Raw genomic sequence first — 13,588 nt, 5'->3', positions numbered from 1 at the left:
GGCCTCATGCCAATGGAGATATTGTTGGTGCAATATCCCTCAGGTCAAGGTTGACCTGGGTAACCAAGCTGAGTCTTGGTTTGGGTTTAGATGTTTGACAATAAGATATTGATTGAAGAAGAGTCAAGTAGGTCAAGGTTGACTGGATACTTGACTGGGAAGTCCTAACTGGGATGTTAGGCAAAATGAAAGACCTAGTGAGTGAAGCTAGGCAGTATGAAAGTCCTGGTGCGTGAAGCCAGGCAGAAGGAAAGTCCTAGTGAGTGAAGCTAGGCAGATGGAAAACCCTAGTGAGTGAAGCTAGGTGAAAGTCCTGGTGAGTGAAGCCAGGCAAGGGAAAATCCAGATGGATCAAGGATGATCGGACATCTGGTGTTGGGAAGTCCAAGTAGGTCAAAGGATTGACTGGATACTTGGCATGAAAGAAAAGTCCAAGTAGGTCAAAGGGATTGACCGGATACTTGGCACAGAGAAAAGTCCAAGTGGGTCAAAGGGATTGACCGGACACTTGGTAAGGGAGTCCTAGCAGGTCAAGGGAGTGACTAGATGCTAGGCATGATATACCAACAGGTCAAGGTTGACCGGATGTTGGTTTGGGAGGTTTGGGACTTGGTTTGGACAAAAATCAAGTGCTGGATCGATCAGTGGATCGATCCAGGATCTGGATCGATCCGTGGATCGATCCAGAGGTCCCAATCGATTAGTGGATCGATTGGGACGCGGCTGCTTCGCGCGATAAGCGCTGGATCGATCCGTGGATCGATCTAGGCGTTTTTCCATAGCACAGAGGCGCTCTGGATTGATCCGTGGATCGATCCAAAGCCTCCCCGATCGATTGGGAATATTCGAATCGATCGGGATCCGACCGTTGGCATCGTTTATAGCTGCAGGCGTGCAATGGCTGCGGTATCGACTTCTCCGATTCACTCCAGATTTCTCGCCAGCTCCTCCACAGCACTCACAAAGCTCAGATCGCCAGTTCTTGAAGGATCTTGGAAGTTCTCCAAGTCAAGAGGCGGATCAAAGCCAAGAAGAGAAGCTAGGGTTAGGGTTTATACTCATTGTAAGCTTGTAAGCTTGTATTTCTTGTATCCTTTCCCTCTCTTCTTGTATTGAGTCTTGTAGGGCTTCTCCGCCCTTGGTAGTTACCATAAAGGAGAGTTTTATTTAGTGGAGGGTGTGTGTGTTGGTGTGGATCCTTGGATTAGTCACCTCTTGTGAGGTGGATACCAAGTAAACCAACCGTGTTAGCGTTGTGTGATTGTTTCTTTGTATTTCCGCTGCACATCTTTGAAGGAACAAGCAACGCCGAGCACCGAGCTGAGCGACGAGCTATTCACCCCCCCTCTAGCTACTTTTGGTCCTAACAAGTGGTATCAGAGCGAGGCCGCTCTTCACCGGAATCATTGCCGGAAGGGTCAAGTATAACAAGAAAAGCTAGAGGGTGAAGAAGTTGGAGCAAATTCTTCAAGTTCAAGACTTTATCAAGCTCAACTTCAAGATGCAATTCCAAGATGGACTTGAATTTGACACAAGGGTGGCTCCACCATACACTTCTACGAGTTTCGATTCTTGGAAATCAAGAATCGAAAATTTTCTTATGATGGAGATAGAGCAATGGTTTGCTCTAATGGAAGGCTTCAAGGCTCCAAGAAATTCAAAGGGTAAAGTTCTCAAGAGGAGCAAGTGGAGCCAAGAGCAAGTCCAAAGGTGCGAGGCCAATGACAAAGTGACCAAGCTCTTGGTCAATTTATTGCCAAGCACCATCCTTTGCAAAATTGGAGAATTTGAAGATGCAAAGGAATTATGGAGCAAATTGGCTAAGCTTCATGAAGAGATCCCCTCCACTGTACAAGATCATGAAAAATCCAGAGAGGGTGACTCTTTGGAGTAAGACCAAGAGGAGGATTCCGAGGTTGAGAGATGCTCAACCTCCGAAGAAGAGGAGATCCAAGAAGCTTCATCCTCAAGGGAATGCAACGAAGGGAACAAGGAGGGAGCATACTCCTTGTTTCATATTCAAGATGATGAAGCCTCCACCTCTAGGATTGAGGGGGAGCAATCCTTGGTGACACCGGATCAAGAAGAAGGAGAAGCTTCTACATCCGGGTCAAGAGACGAAGAGGAGGAAGTAGATTCTACCTCCACAAGTCAAGAAAAATCAAATGGAGGAGAATCAAGGTCCGATCAAGAGGAAGCTTCTACCTCCAGATCCAAAGAAAAAGATGCCACCCCTACAAGCAAAGGTATAAATATTTCAATTAATAATAAAAATCATATTATATGCTTTGAGTGTAGGGAACATGGGCACTACAAGAGCAAGTGCCCTAAATTGGTCAAGAAGAAGGGCCAAGTGGCACAAAAGGGCAAGGCGAAGCCCAAGGAGACCATCCCCGGAATAAAAAGGAGCAAGGAGCACATTGTGTGTTTTTCTTGCAACCAAAAAGGGCATTACCGAAGTCAATGCCCCAAGGGGAAGAAGGTGGTCACGGCTCAAGGAGGCACCAGTCAAGGGGGAGCCTCTAAGGTAAAAAGGAAGGTAACATTTATTGAGCCTACTCCTTTACATTATGGTAAAAAGCATGATAGTTCAAATTTATATCATTTTAATGCTATTTACCATGAAAATAGAAAGCATGATAGCGTTAAAGAAAAACATATAGCTTTTCATGCTAAAACTACTACACCTAAGGCTAGGATTGTAGGTAAAAATCTAGGCGAAAACACTAAGGAAAATAGACACATGCCCAAGATAAAAAATGCTCATGGACCAAAACCTAAGGATTTAATGATAGAAAATCAAGTCTTGAGGTCAAGACTTGACAAACTAGAAAAGACCCTAAGAAGGATGGAGAATATCCTTAAAGGGCAAAATGAGCAATACCTAGGGCTAGGAGCACAAAGGTCATCCAATGGCTATAGAGGTTTGGGATACAAACCCAAAGCTAAAAAGGATGTGCCTAGTTATCATAGGGTTCCATATAGCTATGGAACAAACCCTAAGTCTAGAGGTCAAGTCAAAGATACAAGGGAAGATATCCCTAGAAGTATCTTTGCAACCAAAGTGACTAAGACTTCTAAGAAGTCTAAGAAAGTCACTAACAAGGTCACAAGGGAGGCTATCCCTAGAGTTGACCTAGAAAGTGTGACCAAGGCTTCTAAGAAGCCCAACAAGGTCACTAGGAAGGTATCTAGGGAAGTTATCCCTAGTGAGTACCTAGAGCATCCAAGGAGCACCAATAGGTGTTGGGTTCCTAGGAGCATCTTTTCTACCCCATAGATGGGTTAGAGAGTGTCAACTCCGATTAGAAGGGTAGTTAACCTAACTTTGAGGAAATTGACACTCAAGGAGCATTTTCAAGGTTTTAGTTAACCTTTGAAAATGAAATGGACCTATTATTTACTCCTTGAAAGAGTAAAATGTGCCTAATGGTGAAAAGTTGATTTTATCTTAAATGGCACAAATTTGGAAAACCTTGAGAAATACCAAGTTGGGATATTGGTATTCTCTTGGAAACTTAAGGCAATCCGGGCCTTGATTTATGTAATCACTCTTGAGGAAAAATGGAATATGCCAACATTTGAGGAAATGTTTATTTTCAATTGGCATACATTAAATCAAGGAAATTAGAAATGCCAATTTAGGTTTTGGCATTCTCTTGAAGCACTTTAGGGCAATCTAGGTTAAGTTGTAAGTTTAGCTAAGACTTTAAGGATACTTAGATAGTTAATCTAGGTATATTTTATTTATGTTAAATTTTGTCATGATTGTTTGCCTATCACATGCCATGACATCATGTCTATTTTTGCATTCATGTTTTACTATGAAAAACTCAAAAATACCATGTCATGACATTCATACATCATGTAGTTATAGGAATCTTTCTTTTGAAAGTTATTTTATTTTGATGTATGCCATAACATTATCATGCATTAGTTTAATTCCTTGTAATTAAGGACAAATGACATTTAACAACACTTATTAACAAGTGACATCCTAGGTGGATGTCTAATATCTCTAAAATGCCTAGATAGATATGCATGATCCCTAGATTAGGGCAAAACCAAAATCTACATCTCACAAAGACTATAAGGTGACTTGTATGTGTTTTAGTGCACATTAGATACAAGTGAGATGTTAGGATGATGAACAAAACTCAAGATGTTGATTTAGTGCATTCCTTTGAGTTTTTAAATTCATCAAAACACATAGTTATGTGTTTTCCCATCATTGGGAAAGCTAATGTACAAGTCATGTGCATTATGCCCAAGGAACATGATGGGATATTGGTTTTGAAAATGTTTTCAAAATGATTTTGGAAAACCTTGGTGAAGGCTATCTTTTGATAGTAATCACCATTGAATAGTTAGACACAAACTTGAAGAAAACACTAAGGTTTTTGCAAGTTTTCAAGTTTGTGTCAATCGTTGAAAATATGAAGTATTTTCATAGAAAACTATTTTTTTGTGATAGTAAACGCCCTAAATAATGTCTACACGAAATTTCATAATTTTTGGATTTTTGTAGAATTTTCTAGGGGTTTCTGAAGTTGACTGAAATGGATTTCAGCAATATCAGAGCTCGATCGATCCATGGATCGATTGGAGTTCTGAATCGATCCATGGATCGATTAAAGCGAATTTTCCGCGAGCAGAGAGACTCATGGATCGATCAGCCGATCGATGCCTGGAATCGATCAATCGATTGATTAAGGTTCAATCGATTGGAACTCAACTCAATCGATCCAAGCTCAATTTGGCTGGGAAGGTTTGTTTTCAGCATCTTTGAACCTCTTTGAGTCTAGGTAACCATTCCAAACCCCTAAAAATACATTTGTATCCATAAAAAGGGTGTTTTCATGCGAAAACAAGGATGGATTGGTTAAGGAAGGCTAAGGTGAAGTTTAGGTTGAGGTGTGTTTCAAATTTTGAATATTTGAACCTCAAAACTTCTAAATTTGGGTTTCCTAATGTTTTAGGGATTCCAAGTCATTGTTGGTGCAATGACAGAAGTTACCACCATGTCTTTAGGGGGAGGGACTCTTTAAAGACATGAAAATTATTTTCATGAACCTTGGAAGGTGGTTAACCTTCTGTTGTGAACTTGCTCAAGGTTGAGCCTTTAAACTTGAAATGGGGAGAAATGGGGAGTGGATATCCTCATTATTTCAAGTGGACACTCAAGTGGTTGAAAATGCTCAAGGTTGGGTATTTGTCAACATTGAGGGAGAAGTTAAGGTGATAATGACGGGTATGGGATCTCATTATCGGGTGATCACAATGAGTGAAGTTGTGATCACGATGAGCAACTCTTCAGGGGGAGAGTCTTCAACAAATGGATTTGTTGGAAGTGTGCCCAGAATTGGAGCATAGTTTGATGTGTGTCCAACGATGGGTTGATGTGTGCCAATAGGGGGAGAATGTATGGTTAAGTTTAGGCCTTCATTACCTATGGGAAGGTCATAGGGGGAGAATGAAAGGACTCATGAAAGGGAGTAAGTTAGGCTTTCATTACCTAGAGGGAGTTTGCCCTCTTAGGGGGAGAATGAAGAGCTTAATTTATGCTTTCATTACCTAGTGGCATGAAGAAGGAGGCTATGGGATTAGCCTAACTTACATATGGGATTGTAAGTGTTATTGTGGTATTGTCAAACATCAAAAAGGGGGAGATTGTTGGTGCAATATCCCTCAGGTCAAGGTTGACCTGGGTAACCAAGCTGAGTCTTGGTTTGGGTTTAGATGTTTGACAATAAGATATTGATTGAAGAAGAGTCAAGTAGGTCAAGGTTGGATACTTGACTGGGAAGTCCTAACTGGGATGTTAGGCAAAATGAAAGACCTAGTGAGTGAAGCTAGGCAGTATGAAAGTCCTGGTGAGTGAAGCCAGACAGAAGGAAAGTCCTAGTGAGTGAAGCTAGGCAGATGGAAAACCCTAGTGAGTGAAGCTAGGTGAAAGTCCTGGTGAGTGAAGCCAGGCAAGGGAAAATCCAGATGGATCAAGGATGATCGGACATCTGATGTTGGGAAGTCCAAGTAGGTCAAAGGATTGACTGGATACTTGGCATGAAAGAAAAGTCCAAGTAGGTCAAAGGGATTGACCAGATACTTGGCACAGAGAAAAGTCTAAGTGGGTCAAAGGGATTGACCGGACACTTGGTAAGGGAGTCCTAGCAGGTCAAGGGAGTGACTAGATGCTAGGCATGACATACCAACAGGTCAAGGTTGACCGGATGTTGGTTTGGGAGGTTTGGGACTTGGTTTGGACAAAATCAAGTCTTTGGATCGATCGATGGATCGATCCGGCCTGGATCGATCGTGGATCGATCCAGACTGTCAATCAGAGACTCGGATCGATCCGTGGATCGATCGAGGTCCCAATCGATCGATGGATCGATTGGGGGCCCTCACGCGATAAGCGCCGGATCGATCCGTGGATCGATCCGTGTTTTCGAGCCAGGCGCTCCGGATCGATCCGTGGATCGATCCAAAGCCTCCCGATCGATTGGGAATATTCGAATCGATCGGGATCCGACCGTTGGCATCGTTTAAGGCCGCAGGCGCACGATGCCTGCGGCAGATCTTCTCAGATTCATCTCAGATCTCTCGCCAGCTCCTCCACAGCACTCACAAAGCTCAGATCGCCAGTTCTTGAAGGATCTTGGAAGTTCTCCAAGTCAAGAGGCGGATCAAAGCCAAGAAGAGAAGCTAGGGTTAGGGTTTATACTCATTGTAAGCTTGTATTTCTTGTATCCTTTCCCTCTCTTCTTGTATTGAGTCTTGTAGGGCTTCTCCGCCCTTGGTAGTTACCATAAAGGAGAGTTTTATTTAGTGGAGGGTGTGTGTGTTGGTGTGGATCCTTGGATTAGTCACCTCTTGTGAGGTGGATACCAAGTAAACCAACCGTGTTAGCGTTGTGTGATTGTTTCTTTGTATTTCCGCTGCACATCTTTGAAGGAACAAGCAACGCCGAGCACCGAGCGAACGCGACGAGCTATTCACCCCCCCTCCTCTAGCTACTTTTGGTCCTAACAGATATCTTTTTCTTATAAACCCATGATCTTTTCCATGTGTTTTCAATATGGGACTATGTTTGCAACCTTGCAACCCCAACAATCCCCCCCTCAAACAAAGGACCATGAGCTTCCCACGTCCGATCCTTGACCCACCAGGTCTTCCCGCCCCTCGGTCTACCCGACCTACTAGGACTTCCTTGCCTAGCCGCAACTAGGACTTCCTGCCCCTCGGTCCACCCGACCTACTAGGACTTCCTTGCCTAGCCGCAACTAGGACTTCCTGCCTGGTGTCTGGTCCTCTTGATCCGAACATAGGAGCCCCCACTTTCTTTGTTCGAGGTCAATATTGTACTCACATGGTTCAATCAGACCATAGCTCTTGTGCACAGTCGGCGGTTAAACCTTATGGCAGTCCGGGCTCTGATACCAATTGTAGGATCGAAAAGAATTTAAATATCTCCACAATAATATGATATTGTCCACTTTGGGCCTAAGCCCTCATGGTTTTGCTCTTGGGCTCTCCCCAAAAGGCCTCATGCCAATGGAGATATCTTTCTCTTATAAACCCATGATCTTTTCCATGTGTTTTCAATATGGGACTATGTTTGCAACCTTGCAACCCCAACAATTGTTAGGATCTCTTCGTACGGCTAGAGAGGGGGGTGTGAATAGCCGACCCCAATTGTTCGCATTTCTTTCTACAAACTAGGGTTAGCGCAGCGGAAACTAAATGCAGAAAGAAAACAGGAGAAGAAATCAAACCTCTACGCAAGGATGTAACGAGGTTCGGAGATGAAACTCCTACTCCTCGGCGTGTCCGTAAGGTGGACGAAGCCTATCAATCCGTCGGTGGATGAGTCCCCGGAAAACCGGCTAAATCAAACTTCTTGTGGGTGGAGAAACCTCGCCACAATCACTTGCAACAGCAAGCTAAGAGTACAAGAGAATAGCAAGAACAAAATACAACAGGAATGTAAACACAGTAGCTTGCCTTCTCGTCGACTGGGGTCCCGGATGAAGTAGCAACTTCACGGACAGATGTAACAAGCAACTCAGCAGCAGCTGATCCAGTCGTGGAATGAAGCTCACGCGAAGCTTCGACAAGGAGGAGCTCAACAAAGCTCAAGCACAATAGCACTTCGCAACCGGAAGGAAGGAGAAGCAGTAGTCGTGCAGCAGCAGCCCTCGACCCCTTTATACCTGCGAAGAAGACAGCGAAGAAACTAGCCGTTGCTACTCAACGGCTAGGGCGTGACCGATCGGTCAAGCTCGATCGGATGCCTACGATCGGTCGTGGGGACCGATCAGGCCGATCGGTCCCGCACCGATCAAGGCTTCGCAGAGTTGCCCAACTCTCGTGGAATCTGATCGGCCCCGGACCGATCCCACTGCCCCGATCGGTCCGGGGACCGATCAGTCTTTGTCGGTCCGTAGAGAGGGCTACTGATCATCTCTTGTTATCCGATTGGTCACCGCACCGATCGATACACAACGATCGATCGGTCTGCAGATCGATCCAGCTTGGTTTTGCCCAAACCAAGTCCCAAGTTTCCCAAACCAACATCCGTCAACCTTGACTGTTGGTACATCATGCTTAGCATCCGGTCACCCTTGACCGGCTAGAACTCTCACCAGTGTCCGGTCAATCCCTTTGACCCACTTGAACTTTTCTCTTCGTGTCAAGCATCCGGCCACCCTTGACCTACTTAACCTTCTCAACACCAGATGTCCGATCATCCTTGATCCATCTGGATTTTCCCTTGCCCAGCTTCACTCACCAGGACTTTCACCTAGCTTCACTCACTAGGGTTTTCACACTGCCTAACATCCCAGTTAGAACTTTCTCACTGCCTGGCTTCACTCACCAGGACTTTCCAACTGCCTAACATCCTAGTTAGGACTTTCCCACTGCCTGGCTTCACTCACCAGGACTTTCCACACTGCCTAGTCTCCATACTTGGACTTTCCGCGTGCCAAGCTACCTGCTTGGACTTTTCCCCGTGCCAAGTCTCCGTACTTGGACTTTTCCAGTGCCAAGTCTCCATACTTGGACTTTTCGCGAATCAGGTCAACCAGGTCAACCTTGACCTAAGGTTGCACCTACAATCTCCCAAACACCTATTCTTGTCAAACATCAAGAATACAACTCTCTTCTCGTCAAACATCGACATGCAACTCAACTAGGTCAACCTTGACCTAAGGTTGCACCGACAATCTTCCCAAGTCAAACATCAAAATACAACTCGAGTCAAGTCACCTCGAGTCGGGTCAACCAGGTCAACCTTGACCTAAGGTTGCACCAACAATCTCCCCCTTTTTGATGTTTGACAAAACCCATAATTAAGTTAGGTTAACCCGATAACCTAACTTAGGTTTTCCAACCATCTTCCAATGTCCAATGTTCTTTCCTTGAACATTCTCTGGACATTCTCCCCTTAGGTTAACCCGATAACCTAACTTGGGTTCTCCAATAATTCTCCCCCTTTTTGACACACATCAAAAAGAATTCCAATGTTCTTCCTCGAACATTCCTTGACATTCTTCCCCTAGCTTAGGTTAACCCGATAACCTAACTTGGGTTCTCCAATAATTCTCCAATGAACACTCTCCCCTTTTTGACACACATCAAAAAGAAAAAGGAGAGTATCAAGGTCAAGAGTTTCTTCCTAATGAAAGTCTCATACTTTTCATTGAAACTCTTAATTTACCCCTTGATACTAAACTCAACAATCAACTTAGTGATAATCCCATATCACTAATCCTCAAAAGTCTTAAGGAGTAAAAACTCCCCCTAACAGTCAACTCCCCCTTGACAATTAGGTAAAACTCCCCCTAAAGGTTAACTCCCCCTTGACCATTGCACCAACAATGTCTTTGTGAGTTCCAAACCTTTAGAAATCCACAAAACCCAACTTCCAGCTGAAATTTCAGACCAACAGCTGAAAATCAGAAACTGGCACGCTCTGATCGGTCCCCAGACCGATCAGAAACCCCATGGATCGGTCCCCAGACCGATCAGGCCTTCACCTGGATCGGTCCCCAGACTGATCCAGACTCTGATAGGCAGATTTCTGAAATTTCCTTCCCGAAATTCAGAAACTCCTAGAAAATTTCAGAAAATTCGAAAAATTGTGAAATTTTGAGGATACATTCCTCATAACATATACTATCATGGAAAAATAGTTTTCTATGAAAATAACTTCCATTTTTCAATTTTGATACAAAGTTCAAAAACTTTGAAATAGTTCAAGTTTAACTCAACTTTGTATCACAATGTTCAATGATGAATGCTATCACTAGGAAAGCTTCATCAAGGTTTTTCAAATCAATTTTAAAATGCTTTTAAAACCATTTGAATTTGGGACCATAATCTTAGGGCTAGATGTACATGACTTGTACACAAGCTTTCCCTATGATCCTTAATTTCTTGAATTAGGGTCATCTAGGTACAAGGACAATGCACCTTGATCCTAACTCATGATCCTAATATCTCACACACATCTAAGGTGTATCAAACCACATTCAAGTCAATTTGATGTGAGATATGGGTTAAGGTCAACTTAGGCTAAGTTCTCATGCATTTTCTAAACACCAATTTGATCTCAATATCAAATTATATGTTTGTCCTCAAATCAATTTCATTGATTATAATGCAAGAGATGATGACATGACATATAATGATATCATAAGTAAAAACATGTGCTAATGTCATGATGTCATGGCATAAAGTTTGAAAACTTAAATAAAGCATGACATATAAACTAGCCTAAGCATTATCATGACATTTCAAATGATAATAAAATACATATGATGTCATGGCATGACATATGACAACCAATCATGGCAAGTTAGCACAAATAAAATACCTAAATTCCCTATCTAAGTATCCTTAGCCTTAGCTAACTTAAAATCTAACCCTACATTGCCCATATATCCCTAAGAGAAAACCAAAATCCCAATTATGGTATTTCTCTAGGTTTTCTTAAATTGTGCCAAATAAGATTAAAATCGATATTTTTCAAATATGGCACAATTTACTCTTCAAGGAGTAAATAATAATTCTTTTTTTTTTTATTTTCAAAGGTTATCAAAACCTTGAAAATGCTCCTTGAGTGTCAATTTCCTCAAAGTTGGGTTAACTACCCTTCTAATTGGAGTTGACACTCTCTAACCCATCTATGGGATAGAGAAGATGCTCCTAGGAACCCAATATCTATGTGAGCTCATTGGGTTCACTAAATATTCACTAGGGATGACTTCCCTAGCAACCCTCCTAATGACCCTCCTAGGCTTTGAAGCCTTGGTCATTTGGGACTCATCAAGATCAACTCTAAGGGTGACTCCCCTTGTGACCTTGGTGGTCTTCCTAGCCCTAGGTTTTGTTCCATAATCGAATGGAACATCATGATAGGTGGGCTTGACCACTTGGGACTTAGGTTTGTGACCCATACCTTTCTTGTCCTTGGACATTGGTTTTTGACCCTTAATCCCTAGGGATGACTTCTCCATGTTCTTAAGAGTCTTTTCCAAAGTATCAAGTCTTGACTTCAAGACTTGATTCCCCTTCTCTAATACCTCAATTTTTGATTTATCACTCTTCCTTGAGGTATTCTTAGGCATATGTCTAGTTGATTTAGGATTCCTACCTAGGTTATCCTTAGCCTTAGATGGGTTGATCCTAGGGTTAGCCTTTCTAGAATTATCCTTATCTAGACTCACATGTTTAGCTCCTAAGCACATGTATTGATTCCTAAGGTTATCATGCTTGTTATTATCGACAAGTGCAATAAAATTCCTAGCATGCATTTTATTAGAATTGCAAAAATGAACCTTAGAGGTTACCTTAGGGTTTGCCTTAGCTCCCCCTATCGATGTGCCCGGTCTCTTGCCCTTGTGAGGTTGCCTCCCCCTCGGACAATGGCTCCTATAGTGTCCCCTTTGCTTGCATTGGAAGCACACGATGTGCTCCTTGCCCTTGCGTTTCGGGACTCCGACTTCCTTGACCTTTGGCGTCGGTGGAGTCTTTCTTACCCTCTTCGGACACTTACTCTTGTAATGTCCATGTTCCCTACACTCAAAGCACATAATGTGTAATTTGATTGAACTTAAATTGCTTGAGTTACCTAGGGTTGAGGGTGGATGCGAGCTCTCTTCTTCATCCCTTTCGGAGGTAGAAGCTTCTTTTTCTTGCTCCGAACTTGAAGAAGAACTCTCCTCCTCTTCGTCCTTAGATGTTGAGTAACCCTCAACTTCTAATTCCTCTCCTCCATGATGTGAGCTACTTGATGACTCACTTGTCTCCTCTTCATGATTTGAAGTGGAGCTCTCCTCATGGTACTTGGCCAAGTTATCCCATAATTCCTTGGCATTGTTGTAATCTATCTTACACAAGATGTTAGTAGGCAATGAAAATTCAATTATTCTCGTTACCTCTTCGTTGATTTCGGATTTGTGAATTTGTTCTCTGGTCCACTCCTTCTTCTCAAGAGGTTTTCCTTCCTTATCCACCGGAGGAGTAAAACCTTCTTGTACACAAAACCAATTCATTATGTTAGTCATAAGAAAGTACTTCATCCTTACCTTCCAATACGCGAAGTCACCGCATTCGTAGAAGGGTGGAATAGTGACATCTTCTCCGAGTAGATCCATCCTCTAGCTCGTGCTCCCCGGGTGTTAATCCGATGAAGAGCAAACCTTTGCTCTGATACCACTTGATAGGATCTCTTCGTACGGCTAGAGAGGGGGGTGTGAATAGCCGACCCCAATTGTTCGCGTTTCTTTCTACAAACTAGGGTTAGCGCAGCGGAAACTAAATGCAGAAAGAAAACAGGAGAAGAAATCAAACCTCTATGCAAGGATGTAACGAGGTTCGGAGATGAAACTCCTACTCCTCGGCGTGTCCGTAAGGTGGACGAAGCCTATCAATCTGTCGGTGGATGAGTCCCCGGAAAACCGGCTAAATCAAACTTCTTGTGGGTGGAGAAACCTCGCCACAATCACTTGCAACAGCAAGCTAAAAGTACAAGAGAATAGCAAGAATAAAATACAACAGGAATGTAAACACAGTAGCTTGCCTTCTCGTCGACTGGGGTCCCGGATGAAGTAGCAACTTCACGGACAGAAGCAACTCAGCAGCAGCTGATCCAGTCGTGGAATGAAGCTCACGCAAAGCTTCGACAAGGAGGAGCTCAACAAAGCTCAAGCAGCACTTCGCAACCGGAAGGAAGGAGAAGCGAGAGTGCGGCAGCCTCGACCCTTTATACCGCGAAGAAGATGAAGAAACTAGCGTTGCTACTCAACGGTTAGATGGACCGATCAGCCCGATCGGTTTTGCCTACGACGGTCGTGGGGACCGATCAGGGCCTGTGCTGACCGATCAGAAGGCTTCAGAGAGTTGCCCAACTCTGTGGAATCTGATCGGTCCCCGGACCGATCCCACTTCCCGATCGGTCCGGGGACCGATCAGGCTCCATCGATCGGTCCCCACCGATCAGAAGCCTTACATTTGTTATCCGATTGGTCACGCACCGATCGATACACAACGTCACCGGATCGGTCGCAGATCGATCCAGCAA

This window comes from Zingiber officinale, chromosome 8A (assembly GCF_018446385.1).
Source record: "Zingiber officinale cultivar Zhangliang chromosome 8A, Zo_v1.1, whole genome shotgun sequence".
Taxonomy (NCBI): Eukaryota; Viridiplantae; Streptophyta; class Magnoliopsida; order Zingiberales; family Zingiberaceae; genus Zingiber; species Zingiber officinale.
Note: the sequence above shows the minus strand (reverse complement) of the source record.